Here is a 6,498-nt window from a genome sequence, read left to right on the forward strand (position 1 = left end):
AGGCAGCTAATTTCCCTACTTATTGTGTCTTAAACCTATATACTGTATATACAGTATATAGGTAATAGCAATACAAGTTACAATATGTTGCTTCATGATCAGAGCCCTTGGCTTTGATCTTGGTGGATCCCGCAGTACTTTTTGTGCAGCAGACTTAAATTTAACAGTATTTCTTCAATAAAATATTTTAAAACACTTTACTTGGACCAACAGACTTCTCTTGAATGTGTTTATCCCTTACTTTTTTCACTCTCGACGATATATAGAAAGTGTTTGTGCCTGAGTGTGTTGCTGCCTCACGCCAATACACACCCCCTAGTGGCCTGGTATGGAAACTACTGTTTTCATTGTTTTGTGCACATTTTCATGAAGTTTCTTTCAGGACATATTCGATTTTGAAAAAGAAAATAGGAAAACATTACCAGCAGCTCATTCTCATACAAATACCGGCATTGTCTCTCAGGAGCAACATTTTAATTTGCTACATTATGTGCACATTCCTCCGTCTTTAAGCTCTAATGCAGACTGAGCTATAATTTATTTAGTACAAAACCAAAATGTAGTCTTTCATTCTTCCTCAATGTAGTTTCAATGAAAAAATTGAATGAAATGAGGTTTTTGAAAAAGGTTTTTAAAAGATTTTGTGTCTTTTATCAAAAGGTTACGTAAAAGCAGGAATTTCAGACTGACTCACAGGGCAGAATCCAAATTCCTTTGAAAACCAGCGGTTCAACCTTGGCATGAAAACAAACACAAAGACTCAGAGGAACACAACAACAAAAAGTGTGTGTGTCATTACCCCCAGGCAGCCCTCAGCTTGCAGTCTATTGTCTTTTTAAAGCAAGAATGTATTCAAACATACAACTGCAGCTGAAAAAAATAAAGACAAAAAGGACAGGAAGTATGATGTTACTAGCAAACACATCTACTGGTAATGTGTATTTAGTGACACACCTTGTGGCTCCCATAGGCTGAAAGTCACTTTAAAGGATTAAATCAGCCTAATTGGCACTTGCTTGACCATGGGAGGAAACAATAAGTAACCAGAAAAACCACACGGAACCAAAACACCAAGAGCTTAGTCTGAAGGGTCTCTGAGGGACTGAAGACTAAAGTAGCATAGTGATTAGGTTTTTCTTCTGAAATAGTCACACAGTTCCTTTCAACTAGTGACTCAGGTGTACCAACCTCTCCTTTGCTACTGTTACATTTTTAGGCATGTTGGTAATACAAGATTGTTATGTTGAGAAAAAAAAAACCAGGTGTTGGATGGTTTGGTTCTGTGGTATCGCCCCACAACAAAAGCATTTGATCTCAGGGAGAGTTCTGTGTAGAGCTTGCATATTCCCGGTATTGGGAACGGCTCCAGTCACCCCGTGTGCCCTGGTTAGGAATAAACAGAATGAGTAAACAGCCACAGATGTGAGATATAATCGGTCACTCATTTTTGGCTTCAGTTGGGTCAGACCAGTTTCTTGCGCAGTCGTGTGTAACTGTTGAAGAGTGTTGAGTAGAAACCAGGTGGGAGTCCAGAAATATATCCAAGCTATTCCAAGGTCGCGTGTAGGATCTACGACATAAGCAACAACTACAAAAAGCAAAACTTCCTGCTTTCTAGCATCAGTGGTCCTGTTGGGTTTCTTCCAATAGCAACACAAAAGGTGACGGTGAGAGTTACCCAGCCTGTCAGGTGCTTTGATGACTCATCTTAAAGATCTCGTTTGATTAAAGGGGTTTGAAAAAGGCTCGTTACTCGATGTAGATTTGTCATTTATTCCCAGCGGTGGGCCCATTTGGACAAGAACAGTCAAGCTGTTATCTTCTCACTCTTGATATAATGACAGAGCACCGGAAGAGGACAAAATGGAAGTTAGCTAATTACATCTATTTAAGGTCAAGTACATAAATACACATGGCTCTGACAGGGTGAAGAGGGTGCGCTTGCCGAGCTCCTCTCCCTGCAGAACCCACACGGAATTCAAAGCCCAGTATTCGCTGAATTGATTTTGCCTTATTGAGACAAATGTGGGCTTTTGATTTAAGGGGAGAAATGACGTGAGCCAGGGGAGAACAATTGACAGTTTAAAAGTGAGTGCGTAACAGCCAATTTACAGCAGCAGAAGCCTCTGCCAGAACACAGGTCTCGGATAAGCCAGGTTCACAGTGGGGTTTCTCTGAGCACTGACATCAGCTGGCTGGGACTTTATTGAATCTTCTCCAAGAAATAGTCCCAAATGTGGCGCGAAACTGAGCTATAAAGACAGACCTGAAAAGATTGTAAACAGTTTACTACTTTACCGTGATGTAACCCAATGTGACAAACATTTAACTTGAACAAAAAACATAGAAAAATATTTTTCAACAAACTTCCCAACCTCAGAATAGTAGTAGCATGGTGGTAACTGCCTCCATACAACTGATACTAGCATGAAGCAGTTACTGGTATGAGCCTGGTAAATTTGTTATTTAGACAGTGATTGGTCAATGGGAAGGTTTTATATTCATTTTCATTTTTCATTATTATTCCCTGCATCAGGAACCAACATTGAAGTCATCAAATTAGACATACTGGAGGTGGGCACAGATTCCAAGAACGACAGAAGATCGGTTCATCCAAAAAAGTTTTTGCTTCGCAGTGGTTAGCCCTCGCACAAAAAGGTTCTCTGTTGGGATGGGGGGGGGGGGGGAGGTTGAGGTCTTCTCCCCATGCCCGCCTGGGTTCTCTCTAGATACGGCCTATTCCTCCCACAGACGGAGGAATGGATATTTCACTTCCATTTCCTAATCCCCTCCAACTGCAGAACTGGCTCCATTCTATCAGGATCTCTAATGGTTCAACTTTCTTGCTCATGTGGGAGTAACAATACATCATCCTTGGCCACCAATTTGCCTGCTTTTGAAAAAACCTGCATGAACAGATTAATGAATTTAAAACTGTTTTATCACTGGGGGGCATGTGAATTGTTTTCATGCCTCTTGCCCTTCAACATCACAGCTACATCTACAGTACCGGCCGTAGCATCTATAGCTTGCAGCCTCCAGTGTAAACTGCTTTACCGTGATTCTTCCCTTGTTACTGGTGCGCCGCTGAATTGTTCTAACTGTCTGTTTTTCATCAGGGTTTTTTTTTTTTCATTTTCATATATTGTAGTGGGCGGCTGTACTCTTTATCTAAACATCACATTCAATTTCCTTCTTTTCCACTGTGACACACCAGCCCACAGGATTTTGTCCTTATTGAAATGTAAATATACAGCATATATCTATGGGTAGAACAAAAATAAACTTCTTTTTTCAAAAAAACAGCCCACCGAAAACGTCCAAATGAAATGAGATGCCATTGTCATGAAGAACAAATAAACGCAAATGACCTTCTCTGATAAACAGATGGTCCATTTTTTGTGGATCTGTGTCACTGATAAATGTTTCATTGTGGGCAGATGGCGGCGGACAAAGTTCGATCACGCAGAAAATGATTTAAGGTATTTCACATAATTGCTACAAACAGATGTTTCGCCACGTTGTCACCAGTAATGACCTCCTCAAACCTGCACCATTAGATGCCAGCTTGTCCGACTGTGGCTGCCATCTTGAATTAGCGACGCCGAGCGTGCAGAAGGCCTTCCTGCCTGCCTGTCATCTCTATGGAGACCCAGGAAGCGGATCTCGCCCACAGCCTGTGCCCACATTTCGCATCTACTCATCCTCACGCCACGCCGCTCCTGTAGGCTGTGGCGGCGCATGATGCCACATGCATGATCCTGCAGGTGAAGCCAAGCAGACTTAATAGCCATGATCAACTCACTCTTCCCTCTCCATTTAGGCTTTTAAAAGGCTTCTTATTGTCTAAGTACCACAGTGGAGGCGGCAGTTCGGCTGAACATGACATGATAAAATGAGGCATAAGTGCATGCAAGCGTATTTGTAATTTCTATTTAAGTGTTTTCTGTCAAACATCTCTTAATCTGCTACCTGGCATCCAGACTTTCACCACTCTTTTTATATCCGCTGTGGTGCGTTATGAGCAAAGACAAACGTGCAATGAAATCAGGAAAGAAGGCTAAACATTCTTAAAAATGGGAAAACAAACCATTACCCTAAATGCAAATGGTTATAACCATATCAGCATGTGAGAAAAATGAAAAACAAATCCATACCAAAAAGACGTACCCTGAGGGACTATGCTTTTCATTATTTAAAATATCTATAGAGCATTATTTGGCATTGGTATGCTGCGTTTGGCGCTGCAGTGAACGTAGTTTTGACAGGACCTGCTTGATGCAAGTGAAAGCATCGGGATATTCATGGATTTATGAAAGCAGTCAGGGAGTATATTCATATTAAACTTGGCATTTCACTCCCCCAAGTTACAGAAAGATTTACCTACTGTCAGCATCAGTGAAGTTCACCTGCTGGCTTACCCACTTTGACAATAGAAGACAACAGTAAAGGGACTAGATAATATGGTGGGAGGTGGGTGAAATGAAACACCCAACTGTCTGAGAAGGGGCTGATTAAAAATGGCTAAAGCCTTCCTGAAAGGATAGAATGTGTAAATATATTTTAAAAACTGTTAAAAAAAACTGTTATAGATAAGCTGAAAAATACAATTGTCTTATCTATATATTGTTTATGTCGTGTGTGTGTGTGTGTGTGTGTGTGTGTGTGTGTGTGTGTGCGCGCGCGTGCGTGTATACACCCAAAGATTAACAACTAATATTCATTCAGGCATCTTCAAAGGTAAGTCACTTTAATAAAAACACATTTAATAGAAATAAAGTATCCAACCCCTCTTTCAAAGTTAGTGATTTAAATGTTTGCGCTGGGGAAAGAAATGTTCTTTTGACTCTAGTTTTCATGCAGCTGCTATTAGAAACTTTGAGTGATGTGGGATCCACCCAACAATGCTGAGCCTCGCCTATATCACATATCACATATATCATGTTTTTGTCTTGTTATTTCAGATTTTTTTCCCAGTGTTATCCAAACAGAGCACATTATAACAGATCACAACATCACCCAACGAAGACCGTGTATTTAATGAGCCTGCATTTAACAGTCATATTTCCTTGTTTCAAGCACATATATGTTGTTTTATAGACACTTACTGGGAAGTTTAATGGTTGAGCTGCAGTGGAACAAAACAGCAGAGGAAATGCTGCTGAATAGCAACAGGACCAGCATCGCCATGGCAACAATAACATGTAGGCTATGTAATGGCTATTCTAATAATGTATCCTACAACACTAAAGGTCTGTTGCTTTTGTGCTGTTATTTCTATTCCTGCTGATTTGTAAATCAAAAATAACTCCACCGGATGAACTTAATGATCAAATTTCTGTCAAGACAAGTTGATGTTTAGACTCTATTGGGACTTTTTTTTGTAAAGAGATCATAAAAGAAGAAGAATGTATGATATCTCTTTTATGTAGCGACTGTCATTCATGATAAACTCTTGTTGTGGGCTTGACAGATGTGGGCAAATCCACTTTGGTCAGTGTGTCTCCATCCATCCATCCATCCATTCTCTGCCGCTTATCCGGGGTCGGGTCGCGGGGGCAGCAGCCTAAGGAGAGAATCCCAGACTTCCCTCTCCCCAGCTACTTCCTCTAGCTCATCCGGAGGGATCCCCAGGCGTTCCCAGGCCAGTCGAGAGACATAGTCTCTCCAACGTGTCCTGGGTCTCCCCGGGGGTCTCTTACCGGAGGGACATGCCCTGAACACCTCACCAGGGAGGCGTCCAGGGGGCATCCTGACTAGATGCCCAAGCCACCCCATCTGGCTCCTCTCAACGCGGAGGAGCAGCGACTCTACTCCGAGCTCCTCCCGGATGGCAGAGCTTCTCACCCTATCTCTAAGGGAGAGCCCAGCCACCCTACGGAGGAAGCTCATTTCAGCCGCTTGTACCCGGGATCTTGTTCTTTCGGTCATGACCCAAAGCTCATGACCATAGGTGAGGGTAGGAACGAAGATCGACCGGTAAATCGAGAGCTTCGCCTTTCGGCTCAGCTCTCTCTTCACCACAACGGACCGGTGCAGAGCCCGCATTACTGTGGACGCCGCACCGATCCGCCTGTCGATCTCCCGCTCCATTCTTCCCTCACTCGTGAACAAGACCCCGAGGTACTTAAACTCCTCCACTTGGGGCAGGATCTCCTCCTTTACCCGGAGAAGGCACTCCACCTTTTTCCGGTTGAGAACCATGGCCTCGGATTTGGAGGTGCTGATTCTCATCCCAGCCGCTTCACAGGCGGCGGCGAACCGATCCAGTGATAGTTGGAGGTCACGGGCCGATGAAGCCAACAGGACCACATCATCCGCAAAAAGCAGAGACGCGATCCTGAGGTCACCAAACCGGATCCCCTCAACACCATGACTGCACCTAGAAATTCTGTCCATAAAAATTATGAACAGAATCGGTGACAAAGGGCAGCCCTGGCGGAGGCCAACCCTCACCGGAAACGAGTTCGACTTACTGCCAGCAATTCGGACCAAACT

General features: G+C 43.1%; 1 long non-coding RNA gene across 2 annotated transcripts; it reads left to right on the forward strand.

Moving 5' to 3' along the window:
* Window positions 1-1,493: 1,493 nt before the first annotated feature.
* Window positions 1,494-5,172, forward strand: LOC115250200 (uncharacterized). Of its 2 annotated transcripts, XR_003888790.1 has the most exons (4): window positions 1,494-1,661; window positions 3,441-3,482; window positions 3,561-3,767; window positions 5,101-5,172. It is a non-coding gene; the product is annotated as an uncharacterized lncRNA (long non-coding RNA). The 2 variants fall into 2 exon arrangements; XR_003888789.1 differs by lacking the exon at window positions 5,101-5,172 and having other exon boundaries at window positions 3,561-3,851.
* The last annotated feature ends 1,326 nt before the right edge of the window (window positions 5,173-6,498 follow it).

This window comes from Takifugu rubripes, chromosome 6 (genome assembly GCF_901000725.2).
Source record: "Takifugu rubripes chromosome 6, fTakRub1.2, whole genome shotgun sequence".
Lineage (NCBI taxonomy): Eukaryota > Metazoa > Chordata > Actinopteri > Tetraodontiformes > Tetraodontidae > Takifugu > Takifugu rubripes.